The sequence below is a fragment of the Struthio camelus genome, chromosome 7 (assembly GCF_040807025.1).
Source record: "Struthio camelus isolate bStrCam1 chromosome 7, bStrCam1.hap1, whole genome shotgun sequence".
Taxonomy (NCBI): domain Eukaryota; kingdom Metazoa; phylum Chordata; class Aves; order Struthioniformes; family Struthionidae; genus Struthio; species Struthio camelus.
This window is the reverse complement of record NC_090948.1, coordinates 36,559,909-36,581,858: the sequence shown is the minus strand read 5'-3', so window position 1 is coordinate 36,581,858 and position 21,950 is coordinate 36,559,909. Positions and strand designations below refer to the sequence as shown.

General features: G+C 47.2%; 1 protein-coding gene across 7 annotated transcripts in view; it reads right to left on the bottom strand.

Annotated features, from left to right (window-relative positions):
• The window catches only part of ARID5B (AT-rich interaction domain 5B), a 109,411-nt gene that overhangs the window by 76,938 nt on the left and 10,523 nt on the right, over positions 1–21,950 (bottom strand). The window lies entirely within an intron of this gene.

Sequence of the window (21,950 nt, the reverse complement as noted above, 5' to 3'; positions counted from 1 at the left end):
GAAATAACAACCCCGTTAATTCTCGCGGGGTATTTAGTAGACATAAAAACGGCATTATCCACTATTTACAATTTGCTACACGCAAGCAGGATCTGGCTCTGCGTAAAAATAACAAGCTCGCTGCAACCCTCCGCTCCCTAACCATACTGCTGATTTCTTTGACACATGGAGAAGTGAGAATAATTACATTTTACTGAGTGCGTCTCATTACACTGATTTAAGTAAGATTTCCAAAGCTGCAAAAATATGCTTTTCAATTTCATTTGTTTCTAGCAATTCTCGCCGAAGATGGTTAGTAAAACCTTCAGAAATCATCATCAACATGGACAAAAATTGTACCCTTCTCACGTGGACGTTTGACAGAGGGATAATAGGGTCTAGAAACACCACAGTCAGACGTTTCTTTTCTATTTAATGTTTCCTTCTGTGCCAAACATAATATAACAGACAAGTGTTAGAGAGACACGCGGGGGGAGCCTGAATAGAGAGCTCTAAAAGAGGTCCTTAATAGAGAAGCGGTATGCTTCGTCCTCAACAACATTCAATGGCAATTTATTTGCAGCCATTTTCTCACGTAACCTTTCACACTGGAACAGGTAAGACAGAGCACAAGACAATTTGTCAACTGCCAGCTACGAACAAAAGAAGCCATTTTTAATAAGCTTCAGCAGCCCCTTGTATTTGTTTGCTAATAACTTTTTTGGAAGCCAATCAAAGAGAAGAAAAGAAAAAAGTCAAGCTGGGAAGCAAAAAAAACCACAGTTAAAGAATTTTACAGATGGGCTTGTGTTATCATCTGCAGTGTAATAATGCTTAACTCCACGACTTGGAACAAACACCCAGAATTAGAAAGACGTTTCCTTAAAAAGAAAATACAGAGATATATATATATGTATGTATGTATGTATGTATGTATGTATGTATGTATATAGCAATTACAAAAATGCTAGCTACGTGTATTTTCTTCCAAGAATTTGCCGTCCTTTATCACATCGCAATGCTGTATCTGCTGCCCAGTAAAACCTTATTCTGGTTCCTCTCCTTCCCTGGTATCATTAGATATCACAGGAAGCGTTCACAGGTATCATTAGATGCCTGTACCAAAAAGGTTTCTGCAAGGCCAAGTTGCCAACGTTGGACCAAACGCTCCCGAGAGCCCTCAGTTGTGTTTCCAAGGGAAGCTCCTCCTGGAGCTGAAGAAAAGGCAGAGTACCCAAGCCAAAATCCCAACAACGCAAGCTGAAAAATCTGATGAAGTGTTAAGCAAATTCATTAATGTTATTAAAACATAGAAAACTCCCTTGGAAAATTTCACACAGGTTTTCCCGTCTCATCGCACATAAGTCATGGCCTGAGAGACGCGTGAGGAACAAACGGAGAGAAATAAAGCTTTTCTCAAGTCAACTTGGACCAAGTCCTAGTCTCACTGAAAAAAGGGCCAGGCTTGCGGGCTTCAGTGAGAACGGGGCTGGGTCCTTTGAACTGCGTTATTCTGGCATCTGCGAGAGAGGTACAAAAGTTTATGGTGAGAGACATGGTACACCAGAGAACAAAAAGGAGCTGCTGGGCAAGCGACAACCCTTCTGGTTAAGATGATGGAAAGTCTCCTCGACTTCAGCAGACTTTGAGCAGAGGCACACGTGCCCAGTTTACCACCCTATCCCCCAAATTAGATTTTGCCTTCTAATGACTTTGCAGCCGAGTCTGTTACCCAGTGAACAGAAGGTAAGTATTTGCTCCTCAAGAAAGGCGAATGCCCGTTTGAATAAAAGCAAGGGCTCCCTGCGATGGGAACCCAAGAGCCCAGCCCCGCACGCATCCTGAGAACGAACACAAGATTTCTCTTCCTCTTGTGCAGGAGCAGGAAGCAACTCCTGGAGAAGAAGAGGAGCTGCATTACCTGAATTATCTGGAAAAGCCTCAGGTGGAGGCAGGGTGAGAAAGGATTTCAGGACGAATTATGCCTATGAGCTGAGAGGAACAAGCAAGCATCCTCCCACTCTTTTCTCTAGGCAGACTCTTTCCAAGTTTTCAGCGAGAGCGTAAGTCTCTAGCGAGTCTGCCCAGGAAGGACCTGGCAAAGCGCTGCCAATCCTCTAAAAAACCACCAGGCTGCTGCCATGGCTTGGTCCCACCTCCAGCACACAGGAAGGCTCAAACAACCTCAACCTACCATCCACCTGTCTGAAGTGTGCTCTAATAGTAGATGGCGCTGTCTATTTCAAAGCGTTTAATGCACGTAAATTAGTCCCCAGGGCATTCCTATAAGGCAAATAGACAGATAAGTATCATTTCCCCTGTTTTGCATATGAAATAACCCGGTAGGAGGTGTTCTGACTTGCCTGCGGCCACCAGATGAGTCACCGAGCCTGGAGCCCGGCCAGGCGCTGATCCGATCCGATCCGGCTCCCAGACCTGTGCTCTCCCCTCAGAGAGACCTGTGCTCACCCCTGAGACCTCTCAGCCGCCCCTCTTGCACAAACCTAACTGCAACATCTTCATTGCAAATGTAGAGCGAGACAGGAAGAAAGACCAAGGAGGGGTGACAACACTGTGAAAAAAATACTCTCTGGGAAAGGAGCTTCCCGAAGAACGACAAAACAGCGCCTTCCACCTACTGAATGCCAGAGACCAAATCTAGGACAAGGAATGAGACGAAAGATGCGCTCAGAAACAAAATTACAAGAGTTTTTGCTGTACATTCTGTTCAAGCAGGCACAGCCATTTCCTGTGATTTGCAACCGCTGTTAATGTCAGTTTTGGATTCCTAATTTTTAGCGTGGCCGTGAGCGTTAAAGAACGTGTAAGAGCAGCAAACACAGCAGTCCTGGACGAACAGAATATATGTGCTTTATATATACATATAACTGACTTACAGGCACACTCCCACAAAATTACGTTGAGGTCCTGCTCCACGCCATCTCCGCGACCTTAGATACCGAGCTGCCCTGCTAGGCAGGGACGCACTGCAGATTGATTTTACAACTCTTTCGGAAAAGAGCAGCGAATGGTTTCAGCCACTATTCGCTAGCAGCCAGCACGCACACGACGCCAGATATTAAATGGCACGCGCTTTCCTGAACCGATGGCACGCTTTATCTCCCGTTACTACTCCTCTCCGCCAGCACCGAGCAAGCCGAGGACACGGTGCCCTCGATTTTTAAGGGGTCAAACGCACTACATGGGTATTGCTGCCCACTCCTCTCCGGCCAGCGCTGTCGGGATCGCTAACATCAGGGGGATCGATGAAGTGAGCCGGGTCCTCGAAACAAGTGAATGCAGCGTGCCAGTCCCCCAGAACGTCAACTAATCATCTGTGCTACAAAAACCCTGATTTTTGCTTCCACAGTACTCAAGAACCAATCTCCAGCAACCAGAGGCTACACAAAACATTACTAATTTATCAGTGGAAAAAACATTATCTACGCCGTGCATTATCAATCTCAAATGGTGATGTCTAAGCCCAAGTTTGATAAACGGCATGCAGCGTTATGCAGCTGCTTTGCATTTTGAATCCTTTATTTATAGAACACGGCAAATTAATAACTCAGAAATGTTGTTTCAGGCAAAGTAATGGACACACAATAAAACTATTCATTTCCTAAAAGGTCACTCTAGGAGAAGCATACATTGTTTAGAAGCCTCCCAACAATGCCATTGTTCCAAAGAAAAGTGAAAACGTGTAATAAGCAGTTAGCGCGTGGATCTGCATCGGAGACCCTGGGCTAATTTAAAGTGCAATCTTAAGGCAATCAATCATACTCTAAAATTACTTCATTTTCCAAACTGTTTACACTTTTTAAGTTACAAATCCACTTTCTGCTATTTCAACTCACGATTTACAGCTCCAGAGTTGGGCTGCCTTGGCGGGCTGCCAAGCGCTAGTCATGAGGGAGCTAATGATCTGAGCAGATCAGTGTTTTATAATGGAGCAAAGCGCATGCAGATTTCCAGTATGTCTGCAAGTAATCACGGCAGGCTGACTAGCAAGGAGGCCGCCGCAAATTTATTTTAGGAGAAACCTCTTAAAGCCGCACTTTTTATCCGGGCCAAAAAAAAAAAAAAAACAACAAAAAAAAACCCTTTAAAAGGTACTCCAAGATTATTCAAAATTATTCTAAATGAAACTCCTGCACAAACAATACGTTAAAGAATAGTACAATAGCTAATTTCCTTTAGTGTGTCTATCTCGACCAGATCATATCCTTATCGTGGCAAGCTGGAACATTAAACTCTCTAGTTCGTGGAATCAAAACACAAGAGTGCTTCATATTACATTATAGAAAAATGAGCCGTTCCCTACAAACAAGGTCAGATTTCTGGAATGCCAAAGGTCTACGTTTAAACAGAGCTGGGAGGAGGGGAGCCTTTGCCCATTTCACTCTCCGAAAAGCAGTGGGGAAACTTAAATTTATATTTGTTTTAATAGCCAAAATGCTAGAAAGAGAACAAAAAGGCTCCTGGGAGATGATACCTCAATTCAGTACGATCTTTATTGTTTCATTATACTGGCACAGCCAAATAATGACTCCCTCTTACTGTACAAATAACGTCGGATCCTCATTTTCCAGCAGAAACATTTATTCTACCATACCCAGCTTACCATCAGCCTTCGCAGGCCGCCCCAGTTACTGGGCAGTGGTTCCATGCTGGCGTCGGGGCTGGACGGGGGAAAACTTTGGATTTTCTCCTATCTTTAAAGGCCACACCGAGGAGGCATATTCTGATCCAAAAGTGGCTCTAAGAATGAAGCGATAAATATTCTTGCATTGTACTTTATGAAATTCAGTCCATTATGATGGATATTTTTGTTATAACGTTATTACATGCCTAAACTCAATTGTGTAATTGGATAGGGCCAGAAACAATAAGCTGGCATTGCTTTGTTACAGCATACTACAGCTTTAAAATACCTGTAATCATAAATCAACATAATTATTTGAAGCACTGTCACGAAGCAGAACAGGAAAAGAAAAATTAAAGTAAACTAGCTGGTAGAGAATCTCATCTGACTTTCTAGAGACTGAAAGTTTTTACCGGCTGGCTGGGAGTCTCACCACCACTACAACCGGGAAAGTCTCTCTTCCCTCGAGGCTCCTCTGGAAGGATTTTGGTTTCTCACCACCTCCAGCACAACGACTAGGGATCCCGCTGCTCTGCAACGCGACAGACGAGGCCGCTTTGACTTACGACTACGGGGCTCTCCTTGCATGGGCAGCCCCTGGATCTGGAGGAGAGTTCGCTGGTCTCCCCTCGTCTCTGGGAGACCACCAGCCAGCTGAGGTGGTGGACCGAACGCAAGTGAGCACACATGCCCCTAGGTACCTCCCCGTAAGGTATTACAAGATCATGGAGCGTTCTGACAGAAATTATAGCTTGTTTCTTTAAGAAGCAGAAGTACCCAAGCTGGCTTTGGCATTTCTTCCCTTCCCTTACCTACAGTTACGCAACCGCGCTCCAAATCTCATCTCCACCTACCTCCCAGCCAGGCAGAATTTCCTGCTCACTGGAGGCACTGGGCTAAAGCATGACTGAAATTAATATCAAAACATGTATTCCTCCTACAGCTTCACTGAAAATCCCATTGAATTCACAGGGATAGAGATCTCCCAGAACTTGCTCATTCTAGTTTTCCTGCTGAGGTTACCTTTTTTAAGTAACTCTTTTTCTCCCTTCTTTTTCTTTTAATCTTTCTGGGCCTCAAACAACGTCTTTTATTACTTTTGATACTTATGTGAAGAATATTAAGTCTTTCACAAGGATACTCTCAGAACCAAGTGCTTTATGGCTATAGGCACCCAGCAACATATATATAGCTTTGTCTATACACACACAGTTTCATATCAATAATGACATGTACATACATACAACAAACATATATAATATAAAACTTGATACAAAGTGCTGTAACGGGACTAAAACTCTTCTCTTTCATGTTGAACTTTCACTCTCCCACGCTGTGGCAGCACAATTTGGAGAAGTAGCTGGAGGTAGGTGAGACTTGAATTTCCTCGGTCAAAGAATAAGAGGAAGGAAAACCCCTCCTCTTTAAAGACATCTCAAAGAAGCAAAAAAGGGCGAACAAGCTGATGTGGGGGGGAAGGCAGGTTGACTCATAAGCTAAGTGAAAATTTCCAAGAGATAAAAACAAATGTAAATAAAAGGAAAGATATAACTCGCTGATTGAGTAATTCTGGAGAACACAAAAGCATTTGATGTAATCAGAGTCGGTGTCACCGAGGGGCTATTAGAAGGCACAACCGTTCATTTTCAGTCACTCTGAGTCACCCAGAAGAGCTGGCTCCCAAGTAAGTAGGTTGCCGGAGCCCGAGATCCCGTCCCACTTTTCCTTACTCCAACTTGGAATTATTGTCCAAGCAGGGCACAGAACAGCATAATACAAGAAACAGCACTGAAAAAGGGAAAGAAAACAATTTCTTTTCCCTTACAAGCCAGGTTCAGTGCTTTTGCCTATTAAAGTAACCAAAGATGTTTCTCTCAGAAAACAAAGCCAGAAGGCAGCGTGCCAGCCGCAGCGAACAGATAAATCAGCGTTCCCGAGGGGCGGGCTTCTCGGCCCGGGCTGGGTTTGCCGGACGACGGTCTCGCAGCGAGCGCTCCCGACGCATCTTGTCGGTCTCCTCCCACGAAACGGGGAAGGAAAAGGGAATACTTCTGAAGGAGCTGCGCGCCGCTTGGAAAAACTTCACGTTCGCACCTCCCTGTCCAAGGCCACGGTTTTCCCAACCGCGGAGTCGGCAGCTCTCGTGAAGCCCCCTGCGCACACCGCGTAACGGGAGGTTATTTATCGCTCCGGTCTCTGCATACTAGCTGTGAGTTTGTAAACAAGCACGAATCCCAGGTTTCATTTTTGCGCCCCTTTCAAACTGGAAGACCTAACAGTTTCCTGTTCCAACATACAGACCAGTATTGCTTCCATAAACCTCCTCTAGCCTCCTTGCCAGCAGTTTCCATTTAATTAAACTGACAGCAAAGCAGTGCCCTTGCTAATGTGATCCAGACCAGTTTTCCTTCAATGTAAATTCTCAGGCATGAAATTACATCTGAAACAGACACAATAATCCCTCTATATCTTAGTCATAAGTTTAATCTATACTAAAATAACATTTTCTTTGTCTATACTGCAGTCTGTTTTAGAATTCAATGATCTTTTCTTCTTTCCCCAGTTGAAGTTCAGGGAATTATTCAACTCCCATTCACCTTACAGTCAATTCAGAATTTTCTTCTTGCCTGTAATTTATACACTCGTCGTTGGTTTCTAGGTCACGGGTAGCAAAATGATCTTGCATGTGAGAAACCAGATTCAGGACTTACTTCAAACTTTCACTTTCTGGAAATGAAACAGGCTAGTAGCTTTATAAAACCAGTGCACAGCTGCTTAAAGCACTCTAACTTTCCTAAGCTAGCAACTTGGTCCTTCACACAAAATCCTCAGGTCGGCCAGCTGCGAAGAAGAAAGTTGCGGAGATTTGCATGTACTTGTATTCCGTTGTTTGTTTGTTTAACGGTCCATAATATTTTACTCTAGTCCAGCCATTCTTGTCACTACTCGACTGATGTTCAATTTCCTGCCGTGCCCAGGAAGAGCAGAACATGCAAAAGCAGAGTTCCTCATCACAGAGCAACCACGGGCTTCATGACCATCTCCTCAATGAATTGCAGGGTGCGCCTACAGCACACACAAGCATGGCTGTAGCCTGCGAGATAGGCAGAGCGTTGCGCTCCTGGCCCACGTGCTGCCCCAGGATTGCATGCACTGGCCCAGCGAACAAGCCTGGGGAAGCTACAGCCCCCCTTGCAATTTGAAGCCTACGATATCAGAGGGCTTCGAATAACAGGGAGGGGTAGTATCCACGCTGCAAAATCTGCAGAAGTCACCATTACTGGCGAAGGGCAAACACCATTCCTTTCCCACTGAAGTCAGCATGGGCACAGTGGGGACCTCACTGGGACTGCCAAGCCACCCCCTTACACTTGATAGGAAGGGGAAGTTTTATCTCTGTCACCGCCAAAACGTTCTCCCAAACCTGCTACCAGACCGAGCCTGCATGCAAGCCCATGCAACAGCGTTGGAGAGAAGCTGCCGCTGCTCTTTGCCGCTTTGCGGTCAGAGAAGTCCCTCACCTGAGCTCTGCTGCAGCAGGTCCTCACCCTCAGTGGGAACTACACACCATTTTGCCAGCAACACATAAAGACACACCAGGATACTCATTCTGAAATACACCTGCGGCAGGATAGCCCAAGCCGCAGGATGCCTCGCTGCGACTGCTGCCTCTACACTTCGATCTCGGCGAGGAAAACCACCACTACTGTGCGCAGCTGCGGTCCGTCTGATGCCAGCCACCACGCTCTCAGAAGGAAGGCAGGTGAACTGGTCATTTTAAAGGAGAGCCTGAAGCCATCCTGAGGTTAGACTTCTGGTGAATTTTTAGCACCACCGAGTTTTCACAAAAAGCTGTACAGATGAGTTCAGATATCTGAAACTCTCTTCTGCCGGCCAAAGTGACAGATGAGGTAGCATAAGAGAAAGAGCTGCACAGGAACCCCACAAAAAGTGAATGAAAGGACAGCCTGCTCCAAGAGGATAGGGTCTTTGTTATCCTCACCAGACCTCCAGTACCAGGCCACCCCACACTGCCAATATCAGAAACTGCTTCCATTTAGATGAGTAAGTCTTTCTCGTTCACGTTCTCCTACTCAACACCAGCATTTTCTGACCGCAGAGGCAGCAGTCACTCTTCTCTATCCACAGTCTTCAACCAGTCGCCAGGACAGCACCCATAAGGTACCCGCTATCCCTACAGGTTTGGCTGGGATTTTTCATAGCTCTGCTGCTGCTACCAAGATCCTTCCGCGTATTGGGTAGAGATATCACAACGGTCCACACACAAAATGAAACATAAACGCAGTCTCCATGTTCAGGTTGTCCATGACACAGGAGAGGGCTCCCTAACTCTGGGGTCAGCAACCCCCCAGCACAGAGCTGGTGTCACTTTGCCTGGTGAAGGAGGATGCACGGGGTAAAGAAAGACGCTGCTGTAGCGACTGCTCCAAGGAGCCATCATGAGATAATCTGCTCAGGGAGAGTTGGGGCAAAGATCCCAGCGAGGCACACACAAAGCTCCAGTCCTGCCTGCGATCCAGACAGACACGCTATGAAGGAAAGGAGCAGAAACGGAAACTGCAGTCCCACCTCTTCTATGGGAACCATCCCATGCTGTCCTCTCTTGACCACCGTCAGTGAAGACAAAGTTTCCTGCAAGTCGCATTGAGCTCAGAGCATGCCTTTCCCAACCTGGGGCACTCAGGACTTGGCGGGACTGGGCCCAAGGACTCGTTTTGTTTCATGAGAGCATGAATTGAGTCCTTGTGCTCCAGCTGTAGACACAATGTTCATGAGAAGCCCAAGTGACAAAACCACTATAGAAACAAGAGAAAACTCAACCACAGTGTATTTTCCAAGTTTCTGCCTGCCCAGCCAAACATTTGCAAAACCTTAGTTACATGCCCAGCTAAAAATTCCAGCTGCCCGGGAAATGCTGCACCATTTTAAGTGAGAAATTCGCCACATGCCCAGCGAGGTATGAATGACGCTTTCAGACAGATCCACTCAAAAGGCCTGCAGAGCCTGGATAACATAGTTTCCAAGCACTGCTGTCACAATCTCCCTCTTCAAATAAGAAAATTCATTGCATTGTTTTCCTAAAAAGTAGAAAGTGAAGAGCTTATTTAAGAAAATCAGCCATTCACTAAGGAGTCTGACCGTCTCAGGGAAAACAGAAGATTTCATTTATGCAGCAGAAGACAATGGTTAGTCGTTAGCCCGATTAAAAATCATTACAGACCCTTCTGGCAATTGCTGTTCTGCTTCACTGTTTGTGAGGGTCTCTTGTTTTAGAGACAGCACTCAACAAGTGCTCTCCAGGTAAAATATACATATGCCATTTGCTGCTGATATATTGACTTTGTCTATGAGGTGACAAGGGGAAGAAGGCTTTAAGAAGCCGCTTCTCGCGCTTCCCCAAGCTCTCAAGGAGGAGGCAAAGCGGTGCTGCTTTGCATAAACACCGCGCACAACTGGCCAGAAATGAGGCAATGACTTCTCATGTTAATTTATATCGATTTGCTGATGTGTCTGATCGGTGGGAAGTCTCTCTGTGGGACAGAGAAGCTACCAATGGAGTTTCTGCTACACGGGGCGAAAAAATGCTTCCGTCCCGTTAGTGCAAATACGCTGGGATCATGTTATCTTACACACGAATTCCTGTCCACGCTCCCACCTTCCCTCCCGCGCGCCCTGCCATCAAAACAGCGGGGACAAAATTGGCCTCGTTTCCTATACGTTTCATACAGACCCAAACGTCCGTAAGTATGTTGTCAGGGAATGTATTTTAAAGCTCCTGTGCTCACATCTGATCTCCTACCCAGTGCTTTTAAGATATTAAATAGGCTTTACCCGATAAATCACCTGTTTTGTGCCTTGCAATCACATGGTCTCTGAAATCACCAAAAGGCGAAACCTCGGGCCGCTCACGCTCATTGCACGCAAGTCCGAGCTCTACGAAACCACGCTAAAAACAGAGCGCACGACCTTCCCTCCAGGCGAGGCTAAAGGGGGGGGGGGGATCGCCAAAACAAACACTAAAGCAAAACACACGCACACCTAGGGAAAAAAAAAAAAAAAAAACACGGACTTTTTAGTTTCCCGCGGGAAAGCAAGCCGCCGGGGCGGGAAGGGGCAGGGCGAAGCGCCGGCGGCGCCGAGCCCCTCCGGCGGCACCGGCCCGGCCCTCGCTCCCCACCTGCCCCGAAACACCCCCGTGGGCCCCGCATGAACACCGCGCGCCCTCCTCTTTGATGTTTTACAATAGCACAAAGACAACAAATGAAACACATTCAAGAAAGAGGGCGGGAAGCGCGCCAGAGTTTTAAGGAACATTCCCTTTGGAGACGAAGCCTTTTTTAGCCAAACCACTACGATTTTATTTTAGTGACTCATACAAATGGATTCTGGACGGAGGCTTAAAAATGGGATATTTTCTCTTCTGCTTTTGGGTTCACCTCAAGACATGTGAATGAAAAAGCAGCAGCAAGAACATTAGCCTGGACTGGCTAACAGCCTCTAAATAGGGACGCACTAAATTTGCACAGCTTCGCTGAAGGTTCACGCACTCGCTTCTGCAAACACAATTCCTCCTAAAGGGGGGCTGGGCAAGGGTCATAAAACTATAAAAAGATACTCTGTCCCGATGGCCGGCAAGAAGCTAATCGTTAGCCACCCGTTCATAGCGCTTACCTATTTATTACGTTATTTTGGTATTTTTCCTTCACAGGGGCCTACTCCTTATTTCTACCATATGGACAACAGAAAAGATTCACCGCCTCTAGGCGAGCCGTTTTTACAGGCAAAGACATTGGCCGGATTAAAAACAAACAAGCAATCAAACAAAGCGTACCTAAATTTGTATCCGGCTACTGCTGGGCATCTGGAACGGCACACATCTTCTTCCGAAGTTTTTTCTTCCCCTTTTTGATACACCTGACAGTAATATATGTCCTCAACAGCAAAATGGGAAAACTAAATTTAAAACACACTTTCAGACTACCCTTTCTTTTCTTTCTTTCTTTCTTTTTTTTTTTTTTTAATTTTTCTTTTCCAGGGCAAGAGGGGAAGGGGGGGGGGGGGACACGCTTGCACCGATGTTTTGAAGAACTGCAAGTTCTTTTGCCTCTTAACAGAAGTATGTAAACAAGGTGTATGACTGCAGGGTAACCTTCCAGTCACAAAGCATTCAAGAGCTGGAGTGAAGCTATTTAAAGAATGGCGTATTCAATTCCTGAGGCCAGATGCTAGTATAAATATGAAACTATGTTCACACTGCAGATGAAATTATTTTTAGTTTCTGCATTTGAACTGCCAAAATTATTTGGTTATTTCATTATATATATACACATACATACATATATATACACACACATGCATATGTGCACTATACCACAGGACTTACGGGGCTCCATTTTCGTGTTTCTGAACAGAGGAAGAAGAACATGAGCGTTAAAAGGCCCTTTTCAGCTATTTTCTCTGTGCACCAAAACTCAAAGCCTATACTGACATACACTGCCGCAAGCAAGGGTCATTCAGGGAGCAGGAAAATTAAAAATACGATGGAGCTGAAACATTTGAGATTTTTGAAACAGATTTTGATAGTATCTCATAATTTAATCTTCAAGCCACAAAGCTTTTAATCAGGAAATACTTGGTATGAAAGAGTGGAGACCGTGGTTTTAAAATAATTAAAGAGAAAAGTATGCATTAAAACTGCACTACATGCTGTCTACTGGGTTTGCCGTGAGAGCTCACACAGATATGGCTACGAATATCAAGTTAAAGCCACCACTAATTAGCTAAAAAACAAATAATCAATAATCTCGTGACCTTGCAATAGCAAGAACACGCATGAATCCAAGAGAGAAAGCCAATGAACCAAAGGGGAGGCAATCGAAGCAGAGCCCGTCTCAGCGACGAGCAGGGTGAGGATTCACCACCGGTGCCCGCAAGCCCCCCGCGAGGCTGACAAGACCCCCGCACACACCACCAACCACTTCGCTGCTGACTTTTCTTTTTTTGAATTGGGATTATCTCACCTTTGCCTCAGCAGTGGGCAAGGCTAGGAGGTCCAGGATGCATCTCCAGGGCCTGACTCGTTTGCTGGCGTTGGGGGATGAGTCTACCAAAGAGCACAACGGGAGCTGCGCGGAGAGAGGTCCCCTGAGCCAAAGACCCTTCCCACCACCACACGGCACAGGCACGGTGCGCCGACGACTTAGGAGGAGGACGAGGCTGGCAACGCAGGACAGTTAGCTCTGGGAAGACTGGGGTCCCGCTGAGGACATCTAATATCAGGACGCGTGTAGAGCTGACACCGAGTACCTGCGGAGAGGCTGCCACCACCCCGGTTCAGTATGGCAGGGGACACCAGGCGCAATTACAAACAGGTGACATGGGACTCGCTGAAAGCTGGACACGCTCTCAAGTATCACGTCAGATCCTGATTCCTCATTAACTGCTCTTATCAGGCACGGATCTGGTATCGCAGCGGCGAGGCTCCTCTGGCTGGGAAGGCCGATGGTCCCAGCCTTCCTCAGCTATTGAGAAAATGCTTTTAAAATGCATTAGCCTGCACTTTAAAGAAATCCGGGACCAGAACATCTGGGCTTTGGTTGTTTTGTTGCTCAGTAATAAAAAGTGAAAGAAACAATGCAGCTGTGGGTAAAACGTTCGGGAACCCAGCAGCCACCCAGCAGTCACGCTTTACCTCTTTTCCCTGCACTAGCTTCATTCAGCGGAGTAGAACAGGGCATGAGGGAACCAGGAGGAGGACAAGAGGGAACCTTTCCCTTTTATTCTTTTTTTAATTATATTTTGGATTTGTGATGGGATTCTTGGATCGCACAGCACATGGGGATCTATTCCACCCACGACACACATGTACAACCTCCCTCCCCCAGCACTAACGGCACTCACAAACATGCTGCGAGAGCAGAATTGCCCCCTAAAACTGCAGGAGTGTGAGTAAGGTTGTATATATATCTCAAGGTTCTGGTAACATTAGAAACCAGTCTAGCACCTTTCTCATGGTTTATTATGATATCACCAAATCCCTTCTATGTATTTATAGCCTTGTAATTCACAATTATTCTGGGTCCATAAATGTTTTTGGCGTCTGAATGTAGAACTGATACTATTATTTCACATATTATGGTACTGTCCGTGAATGCTAAATTTATTCCAGCAGGGACTCCTGGAGTTCATTCATCAGGTATTTTATGCTACTGTTCTTTTAATGATTCATTTATCCTTAGTAATATTTGTATTCTGAAGTGTGGCGTCTCCAGCCGACAGCACAATGCTCTGCTGAATTATCTTTTTCTTTCACAGCATAACAAAGTGGAGCACAGTCAAATTGAAGATGGCCTTTAGTACACTGTCAGAACAATACTGCTTACCAAGCATATCCAGACACATTTCTCAAACCACATGTAATGCTCTGGCTGCCAACACGCTCATAAAGTCATTAACCAGCATCTTAAAATGAGGGTGTGATACATATATTTAAATGTTTAGGAAAATCAAATGCGTGCTCCTCTACAAGCCTATTTTGAATTCCAGCTTCTACATATATCAATTATGCAGCAGTGCGCAGATATAAAAATTCACCTTGATTTTCCACAAGCAGCTGAAATACGCTCCTGTTAAAATAATACATATTATCTATCACTAACAGAGGCTTCCTTATGGCGTTAAGGATTTGTCCTTCGCAATGCAACAGAGCAAGAGAGATCCAAGCTGAAGGTTCACAGTGTTGCGGACTTATTTTTACAAGCAAATTATTATTAGCAGTAAAATCAAGGAGGAACGCACTTTACATGGCACAGATTTTACTAAATTAGGTAAATAAAGGTTATGCCACAACGCCCGCAGTACAAAACCTATCCAGTAAGTTACAGTTCAGGCTGTTGTTGGATGTTTGAAATCTGCGCTTTCTCTGTCACCCACTTCCCACAAACTCCACTCCAATTTACACACCGACTGGGCTTAACCCCTCCCTTCCCAAACACCCTGAACCATCAGTGGCCTCATCCTGCAAGGATCACCACGCAAGCAAAGACAAGGGTAAACCAAATTAACCAGGAGAGATGAATGAAGCAGTCACAAAAACCAGCACTGAGAGTCTCAAAACTTGGTTTAAGACAGGCAAGCATGCCAGATCCTCTCTCCTCTCATGTGTGCCCCTACAGCCCCTCTTGACGCTCACGAGGGTGGACCATGACGCTGGGGGAGATACCTGGGCTGCAGGTGGGCTGCTGCCCAGCCGTCGCTGGAGTCAAGCTCCTTCCGACGCTCTTGCCCAGCACCACCCTTTCTTTTCCAGCCCACCCTTCTCCCACCTTCCCTTCCAGGCCAAGCAAAGCTGCCCCGTAGGCAAGCTGCGAGCCAAACATCTCCCGTTCGTTGCTGAGGTCCCCATAAATACCAGCACCATCCAGCCTGAGCTGTGGTTCAGATTCTGCTCCCGTGCACCTTCCCGCTCACAAATGATTTTGTGAAAAGGGGCAACAGGGGAGAAAAAGCAAGTCTTCTCCTCCAATTTCACATGCACAAAGGGTGCTTTCTCAGAGAAACACCCGTGGCATGAGACTGTGCTACCTAGCAAAGGACGACTATCGTATCCACGAGAGCAAGCACTGGCCTTTCTGCAAGGCCGCAGCGAGAACCGGACTGAGATACTTCAAGAGGCCGATGATGACAGGCCAGGTACATTGCGGCGCGTCTGTAAGCCTGAGAGGTGAGGTCTCCCCGAGCAGGGGAGCAATGAACGTGCAATCCTGAAGAGCAACGTGGAAGCACGCTGCTGAGTAAGCTGGGTTGGCTCTTCTCCTCCCCCGAGATGGGAGGTGACACACGGATCTGGATGGGGCGTCAGCAGAGCCTGCAGGGGAGCCCGAGCATCTCGGCACGGCAGCACCGGTCACAGCCTGAGCGACTCACGAGCCGGGACGAAGACGCTTTGACTGGATTAACAGAGCACTCAGGGTCAAGGTGGACCGCGAGACTCCACGCTCGGAGCAGACTTACAGCAAGGGTCTAAAAGAGCCAGCCTGGAGAAAGAGGACGTCCTCAGGGCCCACCAGGCTATATCGCAACGCTATAAAGGTGCTCGGTTTACTCAGCCAATTTTGGCTGGAAAAAGGATACAAGGTGGGAAAAAGACGCCAACGATCTACCAGGAACCAACAGGCTCGAGCCAGCAAGCATGGCGCACGGAGGAGGACGCTGGTCACCTCCCCCCGGCGCGCCAGGCAGGGGAAGCGCGGGGCACAAAACAATGCAAGTCCCAAACAGGGTCCCCCTGGGATCCAGGAACAATGTGGGCAGGGACGGAAACCAGAGGGAAGGCTGGGGAGGGAGGAAAGCAGCACCCTCTAAGCCCCACGGCAAAAAGGCAGGCGTTGAGATAAGCCGGATTCAAAGCACAGCAGCGCTGCACCGGGAGGCACACGTTTTTAGTTACTGGAACAAAACCTCATGGTCAGTAAGAATTAAACGCGAGATCCAACAGTGACTAGAAGGGAAAAAATCCTGGAGAGCAGACACATGCGGGTTATTACACTGCCTGGCAAGGTCAATCTCGGTGCTAAAAACAGACAAAAATAAAAAAAGCCGTCAAACATTTTTAAAGGCGCACTGTCCCACAACGGCCACTTTTTACACTCTCTCTGAACGGCCTGTATTTTCTACCTGCTTTATTTTGGAATTATGTAGGCTGCTCCTGCTCCAGGCAGAGGCTGCAACAAAACTGTTATTAACGGTGCAAACTGCTGCAGCTTCAGAAGGACTTGGGGCAATTCCCTCTAACTTCACAAGGCACTAAAATTTAACTCTTCCTCCTCTCCTATTCTGTAGCAGTGATTTCTTCCCCAGTGTTTCTGAATAGACCTGAATTGCAATTGCAAATGGCTGCGCTCTACCCCCGGCCACAAAACGCCCTGTCATACCAATACATAATTGAAAATGCTGACGCAGTGACAGCCGCTATCAGCGCAACTCTGATAACCACGTTAGCCTGCTCCTGCCGCAGCAACGGTGGGGATGGGGAGCGGCGCTGCGCTTTAGGGGCTACCTATGGAGAAGTTACGTGGGATTTTGTTTAGATTTCTTAGATGATCTTATTGATCTTCAGATGATCAATAGATCATCAGATCATCAACGTTTAAAACGCTTTTAGCCACCCCCATAAGCTTCTTCTGGAACGAAGAAATCAACAGCGCCTAAAACATCCGGGTGTCCCTCGGGCACGCAGGTGGTCTCTGGAAGGACCAGGTGGTTGAGCACAACCTCCAAACCCGCCAACCGACTTGCATGGACGGACGCAGGAAAGCGCGGCGGAGAGAGGCAGCAGCAGAAGAAAGGGCCAAGCGAGGAGGGAGGGCACAAAGGCTCTCCTGGAGAGGACGCTGCCACGGGCGTATTGGGGGTATGTCGCACCTGGTAACAGCATCACCTTGCAGCATTCGAGCCAACGAGCCTACAAGCATTCGTTATCTTACACCAAGTGGCCTATAAACACAAAGCAAACATTTGAAAAGCTTAATGAAGTTAAAAAAAAAAAAAAAAAAAACAACCACGACTAGCAGAGAGGCTGAAGCACCGCAGCCCAGTGGGCACAGGAAACGATGGCAATGCCAAGCACAGAGCCACCGGTAGCTCCCAGTTTGTCTCTAGCTCCCACTGCCTTCATGGGGTGCTCTCACAGCAGCTCCTCAGGTATCTCCCATCCAAAACACGGTAAAGTGCTTCAGGTACAAGGTAGTTAAACCAGAAGAAGAGGTATAAACAGAAGAAGCCTTCAGCCTTGGTGCCATCTCTGAGCGGCAAGCCTAGCAGCTCCCGCGGCTCTCCTGGCTGCGGGAGCTCTTCTGCGACCGCAGCATTGCCCAGCACGTGCTAGGAGCTGTACAAACACCGAGGAGGACATCAGATGCCAGCCCTGTGCCAAAGGAGCCACCTCCTCCGTCCAGGCTCTGCGCAGCACCTCAGACAAGCCCTGCAATAGCCTCATCTGCAGCAAGAGAGCTGCATCCAGCTAAAACAGAGCTGGATAGGTCACTTCGACCCACAGGACAAAAATAACATACGGCGCGCAGGGGCACAGAGGGGGGAAATGGGATAATGGGGCACTTACGGGAGCTCTACCGAGATCAAAACAGCATTCAGCTCCGACAAGGGGGCAGGAAGACATCAGGAAGAGGCAAAAACAAAAAACAAAAAAAAGCAGTCGAATAGAGAAGGCGGGGGAACAAAGAGCGTTAAGAGGCATATGACGTAGGCAGAAAATATCCAAACAAATAGCTGTACTCTCGATGGCTAACCATTAGCTGGTTAGAAAGTCATTGCATCAAGTTAAGCCAGGAGAGCCTGAATTCAGCAGCACAGGATGGACGAGTCGCATCGGGTCAGAAGTCACCATCATGAGCGTGATTACTACTTTGGGTAGTATTTTAGTTCGACTATATTACAAGCTGATAATCTGCATCGGGAGAAGTGGCGGGGGGCGAGCCATCCCCGCAGGGCTCGGGCTGCCCAGGAAGCGCCACCCAAAGAGTTTGCAAGGCAGAAGTAGGAAAAACTGCTAGGAAATCTTCCTGTGGCCGGCCAAACCCCCACTTAAAAGCAGCACCGGATTTTGCTGGATTTCGGAGGGCACGAGGCTCTTCGCCCAGCGGCGGGCACGCACGCGCCGCGGTCTCCCAACCCGGCCAGACCCGGCGCAGCCCGGACCCGCCGAGCCTGCGAGCGCCGCAGCCCCTCGCTTCCCCTCCGTCTCTTCTCTCAGTTTCAGCTCTCACTCCTCTATCTTTTATTTCTTTTTCTAAAGACACATTTAGAGATGAAACCATTCATAACCGCCTATCCACAGACAGTTTGTGGCAGCATAATTGACAATGAGTCTGCTGCAAAAATGAAAATGCTGTTTTAATAACCTTGGCCTAAAATACATTCTGTTGTATGCCTCAAAGGGTTTCAATAAAAAGTCAACCTGTAGAGACATATTTTCTTGGCTTAAACAACAATCCAAAGCATATAAATGTAGTCCAACTATAATGACATATTTATAGGCCAATAAAGCTTACACTGCAGCTTTCATACTTCACTTAAAGGAAGTCTGTAAGAAGCAGTGTTATATAAAATAATTTGAATTTTTTTTCGAACTATAGCCCAAGGAATACAAATATGCAACTTTGCCATATTTAACTGATAGTGTTTACATTGCTTAGTTGCTAAAAATTTGCAAAATGAACTAATTCCTCATTTGGTAACTTCCAACTGGGTTTACCAAATATGGGTATACAAGTCCATTTATTACAAAGAAAAATCCCCTAAATAATTCTAAAGACAAAAATAAATAACTAGCGGCCTTAGCAGTGAATGATTTAATCAGACCAATTCTTCTGGAAAAACAGGTTCTCATGTTCATTATGAATAATACATTCCTGAGCTCTATTTTTATATACTGCATTGTTGTTACTCTTTATTTTTCTCAACATTTGAAAGAAATATTCAGAAAGCTATAAATACTCTTAAAACATTAACTGCTCAAATTCAATATTGACATATTTGTAGAAAGGGGACAAAACGTATAACATAAATACCTCAAAGGGCAGAAAGAAATATTTTCTAGAAATCATTTCTCAGGCTGAAATCTTGAAGCTCACAGAAAAATGCCATTGCTAGATCTTTTATTTAATACAGTCCAAAGGAAAAGTTCTGCATAATTCACTAGTGATGAAAACAATGGCATCCTACCGAAATACCACGTTCTGCAGAAGAGAAAGGAAAAGAAAAAAAGAAGGAAAAAAGAAGAGGAAAAATAAAAAAGGAAAAAAAGAGAAAATAAAGAGGAGAAAAAAATACCACCGGTGAATCTGGGTCAGCGTTCAGTAATAGGTGGACGGTTTCTCCGGGCTTGCGGCCTGACCAGGCGTCACCCGGTTTCGGCTCAGCCGGGCGCCGCAGAGCGGGCGGCACGGGCCCCGCTCGGGCCCCGCTCCGTAGCGGGTTCTGGTTTAAGGCCGCCCCGCGCCCAGCGCTCGCGCGTTTAACCACGGCTGTTCTCACGGCACCGCTCGTTTCATCCCGGTTATTTCACCCTTTGCCACTCCTGGATTGTGTGAAAACTGATTTCGTAACGTTTTCTTGAGCTCTTTGGGAAGGACTTAGTTTCCTCTTACCTTCTAGAGCTCGGCCCAAAGACACCGCGCGGGAAGACTCCCTGATTCTATTCACTTTTACGGGATTTTTCTGCAATGGAAAACTACCTTTCCACAGGAAAAAGGGGGTCCAGGAGTTCACCTTGTTTATCTAGGCCTCTTCAACACCCGCTTCAGCAACGCGGGCGCTGCTGGCAGAGCGCACCCAAGGCCCGACCAGCACGGGAAGGGACCCCAATCCTTACAAAACGGGCCTCCCTACCGAGGGGACACAGCACCGGGCAGGAACCGACCTGAGGTAGCGTCTTATAACCCTGTTTTAAGGCAAAACCGACCCCATCACACCGCGCTTGAGCCCCGCTGCAGAAGTTATCGCCAGTAAATCTTTGAGGGCTGCGGCTGAGCGTCGCGCTGTCGGCCAGGCGCTGAGCACTGGGAAAGGTCTGTGGGCACACGTCCTTGCAGGCAGTAAACCTGCCATTTTGACAGCGGAGAAGATACAGCACAGGCAGCTCGAATCCCTGCACCCCGGACACAGCACATTACCGCGTCTTACTGCTTTTGCCCACGGCTGGGGAGACGGCAATTCCCAGGGAGCAACGTTGACCTTGACGGACCACCTCGAATGGGAGCAGTAAATCTTCTTCAACTGGTGGGCCTCAGACCTTGATCCCACAGCTAAGCCAAACTCCAGGGCTCACAGGCTGCTTTCAAGACACAACCGAACAGGGCTGCTTCACGAGCAACGAAAAACGGCAGCTCTTGGCGCTTATTTTCAGATCTGAGAAGCAAAATATGCTCGACTTCTTGGGTCTTTCCAGTAATGAAAAATCATCTTGTATTAGATTTAAGAGGTTTCTCTGATTGCCTTTCACAGGCTAGACCAGCTGTCTGTATCAACGTGACTGATCTGCTACAGGTCTTCCCGAACCCTTGGTTTCATCCCCATCCACCAGCCGCAATGAAGAAAAAGGCAATCAGAATCAAACACCGTTCAGAACACCCTTTCCTACTGAAAAAAAAGCAAACAGAAAAGTGCCAGATTCACCGACTGCAAACGAGCAACATCAGATTGCGGGTTATCGAAATTATAGCATATAGTTTAGATTCCATAAGCATTTCAGTATAACCCCTGTTTTCAAAGGCTTAACATGCACGTATAAGCTTTAGGCCTCAAGATAGTTTTCTTCGGCTCCTATGGTAGATAACAGCAACTTCATAACTCACCACAAGGGGTTTTTTTTGTTTGTTAAAAAACAAAAACAAGAAAACATTAACACAAAAAAGTTCTGCCTGAAAAACATTAAGATTCTTTTGACACAACAAACAAATGCAAATACATCTAGCGCATAAAGAAGATGCCAGGGCAAGAGCAGAGAAAATTACTGCGTGTAATTAGGAACCAGAAGAAACCACCCAGAAAAGCACAGGAAAAGAGAACGAATCGCATGCGTTGCTTTTTTTTTTTTCCTGGAGATTTAACGAAAAACAAGATCAACTCCCAACTGTGCTTTAATCTTCCAACCTACGTATCTAATGGCGAAACGTGGGATTGACAAAATCACTTCACCGCTTGATAAGACCAGAAAAACGAGAGGCAGAAGATAAACCCTCCAAGACCGAGCTTCAGCTCGGCGCGCCTCGGCCTCGGCGCCAGCACAGCCGTGCCGCTTACGGCGGCAAACGCGGCCCGGCAGCCTCTGCTCGCGTAGCCACAAAAGCGTTTCCTCGCACGCATCAGCCCGAACTGCTAATTTCTTACCTTTCAACCCATTACGTCCTGAACTCGACGGATGCTCTTTGGAAACATTTTTTAAAGGCTTGGCAGACTAGGGAGGCGTCACTGGCACGTGCTGCAGCGCGCCGCCCCCGGCGGCGGCGACGCCTCCGAGGCCCGGACCCAGCGACCAGGCGTGTTTCTCACCGGGAGACCCGCTCCCTCCACCGATTTTGGAGATCGGAGCGCCCAGGAGGAACGAAAGCGGCCCCCAAGCCGACGCCGCCCCAGGCGGCAGAGCGACCACCTCCGCCCCGAAAAGCGGACGGGGATAGCGAGCCGGGGGCCGTCCGGCCGTCGGCGCCCCTCACCGGCCCCATCCTCACCTCGGAGAGCCCTCCGTCCCCCATCCCGGCAGGGCTCCCCCCGCACAGCACGGCTC